Source organism: Vulpes vulpes, chromosome 5 (genome assembly GCF_048418805.1).
Source record: "Vulpes vulpes isolate BD-2025 chromosome 5, VulVul3, whole genome shotgun sequence".
In the NCBI taxonomy this organism is placed as follows: domain Eukaryota; kingdom Metazoa; phylum Chordata; class Mammalia; order Carnivora; family Canidae; genus Vulpes; species Vulpes vulpes.
In genome coordinates, this window is record NC_132784.1 from 11,462,159 (window position 1) to 11,467,368 (window position 5,210).

At 38.7% G+C, this 5,210-nt stretch overlaps 1 pseudogene; it reads right to left on the reverse strand.

The window, feature by feature from the left end:
- Positions 1-783: 783 nt before the first annotated feature.
- LOC140598953 (large ribosomal subunit protein eL31-like) lies at positions 784-3,924 on the reverse strand (annotated as a pseudogene).
- Between the last annotated feature and the right edge of the window lie 1,286 nt (positions 3,925-5,210).

The following is a 5,210-nucleotide window of genomic DNA, read 5'->3' on the forward strand; positions in this document are numbered from 1 at the left end:
TTAGTTAAATAACACCAGCCCCAAAAAGATGGCTCAAGCTTTGGTTATCATGATCTGTGAATTATGAATGATTGTGTAAACTTCACAGTTATCTCTTAAGTCCAAAAATACAGATATGTATCATGATTAGAAGTGCACATCATATATTTTAAAGTCTGCCATCATGGTGTACCTATTATTCAGTTTATGCACAGACAGCAAAACATGTAGTTGTGTCACCTCCTTGTCTCCCGGTGATAAACCTACATGGTATTTTACAAAATAGATAATCAAAAGCAGAAATTGCCAGCAAAGATAAAAGTGAAGCAAAAAAAAAAAAGCCCCTCTAAAATATGACAATACTTGAGTAAAACATGAATGAAATGTAAGTGGACAAAATAGCTGACGGGAGGCATGTTCCACTGCTGCTTATAGGGAAACCTAGGCATGTGGCCCGAGGAACTTAGTGAAGACAAACTTACTGACATAAATGAGGAAAATGGTTGTCACAAAAAATAAGATGATGTCCGGGAGAAGTGACGCGAGCAAGGAACTTCACACTGAAGGAACTTTCAGAGATATTTCACAGTATTGAAAGCACCAAGGATAAAGTGTTAGAAGCTGACCCAAACTTAGAAGGGAGTATGAAAATTGACTAAAGCTTAGAAAGAAAAAAAAAAGACTACCTCTATATCAAGTTATATAAGTAGAAGAAGGCAATCACTCTTGATAAGCTCTTTTTTTTTTTTTCCTGTCAGGTAAGATACTTTAATTCCCTTCAAATGTCTTAAGTTATGATTTTTTTTTTGCAGTTTTATACCTTTATTTGACAATCAGCGATTAGTTCTCATCCACATTAACAGTCTATAGATTTTTGAAAGAGGTGACAGGTAAGTAGGTAACCAGCGTGTAGAGCTTGTTTGGTGAATCTTCATCCTCCTTACGTTTTCTGGATAACTGCACATGGATAAGGTATGGAACATTCCTTATTCCTTTGGCCCAGACAGCTTTGTTGAGCCTGGTGTCAATGCGCACATCTGGAGTTCCCATCTCCTTCATGGCAAATTTCCGGATCTCTTTGAGTGCCCGAGGGGCACGTTTCTTGAAACCCACTCCATGGATACGTTTGTGAATGTTGATGGTGTATTCTCTGGTCACTACCTCATTGATGGCAGAATGGCCCTTCTTCTTCTCACCACCCTTCTTTTGCGGGAGCCATTCTGCCGGGCCCTAGTTGGGTAAGTTACAATATATTAAATAAATGTGAGTTTTCCTATTTTCTCATTTCCTATATGTTTATAGCCTACAATAAGAGTTTCTGATAGTTTCACGAAAAAATTTTTAAAAGTCACAGAACAATTGTAATTGATTTCCTAGATTGTTAGTATTTGTGTGAATGCAGCTTGCCCAGTCTTTTTTATAGTCCCTTACTATCACACAAAGCAAGAACTGCCAGTATGAGGTGCCTCCAAGTTAATACAACTATACTTTTACACACTACCTTAACCTCAAACCATCCTCATCTCTTGCATTCTTGAGTTCAGTTATAATGAATAGGGTACAGGGAGTAGCCAGTAAATGTGCTTTCCTTTTCTATTTACCCTATTTTCTAAGGCATCATAGACTCCTCTATTGCACACCCTTGCTTCTAATTAACCCTAAATTCTGTCCAGTATGTGTCCTAAACTTGGCTTGAATTTGACCCAATTTCCATCCCCACAGTTTGGCTTCGGTTTAAGCTCTTATAGTCACTATCCTGTGACCATCTCCTGATTGTTCTTCCATCTACCAGTCTATTTTATCTACCCATACACCTCTCTCACAAATGCCAGAACCATTGATCTAAAAAAATAGTCCAGTTACACAAACCGTCCAGTTTGCAAAACACCACTGTTGATTGTCTGCTGTCTTTGATGAGCCAAACTTTTCAGTATTTCTCAAATAAATCCTGCCTCTTTATACCTCCATGCCTTTCCTCATGATGTTTCCTCCTTCTGGGAGGTCTTCTCCTTTTCTGGGCTGACTCCATTTATACATACTTTAAGATCCATTACAAGTGTTTCCCATCTGAGCAAAAGTATTTTCAGTGTTATCAAGTTACTTAGTTACTGCTTTGTCTGCAGTTCTACAATGCTTTATTTATAATTCTATGATATACCAGTCATGGGGTAACATTTATTTGTTTATTTGTATACCCACATTTCCTGATAGACTCTAACTCTTCAGGGTGAAAACCTTGTCTCATTCCATGCTGCAGTGCAAGAAGAGCACAAAAACAATAATAACACCAGTGTCAATATCGTATACTCCTTATAATATACATATTTCTATTAAATGTATTTCTACCAAATTACTAATCAATGATGTGCAATCTCTATTTGATAAGTTTAGCTAAAGTGTGCCAGCACATATAGGAAAGTATTGTTTGAAACCCAAAAGTTGAAGTAGCTTCTTTTAGACACCAGTAACTCCAATACATGCATTTAAGTCTTAGATGTTTCTACAAAACAAATAGTTCAGTTTTCAGGACGCACATTGAAATTTAAACACACCTTTCATGCATCAGGCCCTTGGTGGGTAATCCCATCCCCTTGCCAGTGACCTCCCCTTTCAGAAGATTCCTCTCTGGGAGCCCCTCTATGAACAAGGTCTGACCAGCGGCTCCTGCCTGGGAGTGTCCTGGGACATGTTTATGTGGTACAAGCAAAGGAAAAGCAGAGAAACACATTCCTGTCTGTTGCTCAGAATATAAATCTGTCACAGGAGCCTTCCAAAGACAGTTTGGCCAAGGAGTAATGAAGTGAGGGAATCTGTAGGTGACCAGGGATGACACAGTAAACTCCAAATAATTCAATATGATTAGGGAATTAGCAAGGACCTAGGCGAGCTGGTGAGAAGAGATGCGTAAATTTCCCCTGGCGTAAATGAGCGGGGACTCAGCCTATCCAGGAAAGGGAGGCGACTGTTCTCTAAAGCTGGCTCAGATTTTAAAAGCTCTACATCTTTAAACAAATCCAAAGGATTAGCCTTTGAAGATGAAGTCAGTATTGACAAAGAAGAGGTGGGTCGACAGAACCACAAAAGGTTCTGTCTGCAGACTGGCTGGGAACACGGGCGTGGCTGCTGGCCCAGAGGCTGGTGCAGGGGAGGTGGGTCAGCACAGCAGAAGCTGGGATTCTCTACGTGGCTGCAGTTCCGTTCTTAACACTGTGTGGGGAATCCGGGAACCCCTGACCACCTCGGACACACCAATCTTTGTACTATAGGCTTTGTTTCCTCCCCACCCCACCTCCAGACCAAATCTCCAAAAATATTATTCATCATATTCATCATGTTAATAACAATGCTTCAAAAACATATTTTAGTTTTTATTGTGCTTTCATGCATATTTATCTCATTTGTGTCTCATAATAACTCAGTATACAGGAAGATAGATTAGACACTGACCTTTTAAAAATTGCTTAGTTTCTCCTTAGATTTTTCTCTTTCTGCAAAATATCATATGTTCATTTAACAAACTTGAGAAAATATAGGTGTGGATTAAGAAAAAAATTTCGATCACCTGTAACCCCTTCATAAAGCTACATGTCCTTTTAGTTTCATATACCACTTTATATTATACATACTATTTCATAGCTTGTGACATATTTTTCAATTTTTAAAAATTTTGAAAATATTTATCTATCAGTAAATACACAATTACATAATTTTAAAAAATTGAAACCTAGTTGGCACACACTGTTACATGAGTTTCAGGTATACAACATAGTGATTGGACAAGTCCATATATTATGTTATGCTAAACACAACTGTAGCCAGCCACCATCAGTGCTCCTACAATGCTATTATGGTATTATTGACTGTATTCCCTAGGCTGTAACTTTCATCCTTTGATTTATTCATTCCATAACAGGAAGCCCGTACTTCCCATTCCCCTTCACCCATTTTGCCCAATCCTGCACTCCTCATTAGGTAATATTTTTAAATGTCTGCATATAGGTACTATTCTGTTGTATCGATATGCTTTGATTAATTTAACTGATCCCTTTGTGCTGGATACTTGAATCATTTTCAATGTTCACTGTTGAATATAATTATTAAAATTGTTTTTCCATATGAATAAATCAAATTGGTTATTATTCTATCATTATGTAGGAACATACATAGAAATTACATGATTAGTAAAATAGTATGACATTAGATAAATATTAACATTCGAAGTAACAATTTGTTAGCATCCTTGTGACTAAGTTATCAGGCATTTCAAAGACTATTTCTTGGGTCTTTAAAATTGGATGGATTCTGCTTTCATGCAGGTCTTCCAGAGCTTTCAGTCAAGGAAAAGGAATCTCTGTCTTCACCCTGGAATTGCAAACTGTCTTTGTACGCACCCACCATTGTGTCTCATCCTTCCTCAGTTTTAGCTGCCATCCAGCTTCTAACATTTTCAACACTAGCTCAAAAACCAATTTCCCAGTGGTCACATATACCAGGAAGTATGTAATTATATACTGGCACATACAGCACACGCCCAAGAACTGGTCCCTGCCCTCACATTGCATGCAGTTCAGCTAAGAATACAAACAGGGGAAGAATGATTAGAAGTCAGATTTATAGGGACTCCTGGGTGGCTCAGTGGTTGAGCATTTGCTTTTGGCTTAGGACATGATCCCGGGGTCCTGGAATCGAGACCCTCACCAGGATCCCCAAGAGAGGCTGCATCTCCCTCTGCCTATGTCTCTGCCTCTTTCTCTATGTCTCTTATGAATAAATGAATAAAATATTTAAAAAAGAAGTCAGATTTATAAATGCTGTGATGTAGAGAAGACATGGAGGTCATATCACTGCAGAGAGAAGTTTCTAACCCAGATTGAGAAGTTGAAGAAGCTAATTGGACAAAAGATGAGGTATATGTGCTGCATTTACACTGATGACTGTGAATTAGCCAGGACATGGAGGGGGCTGGCACTGGGAGTGGGGGATGTCTCAGGCAGAGGAAATCATTTTTACTATGTTCCAAAGGGGATGTAAGGATGACCCATTTATTGGTGCTCTTATTCTCTGTGGCTGCTTGATAAATACAGCTCAAGCATGGAGAAGAAACAGGATGTGGGTACAATGTCAGTGGTGAGTCAGTATGAGAGCCTCTAGTCCTTATAGTTGATTTGGGGTACCTCAGCCCCAAATTGTATCCCAGCATGTAATAAGAACTACAGATGAGAGTTATGCCA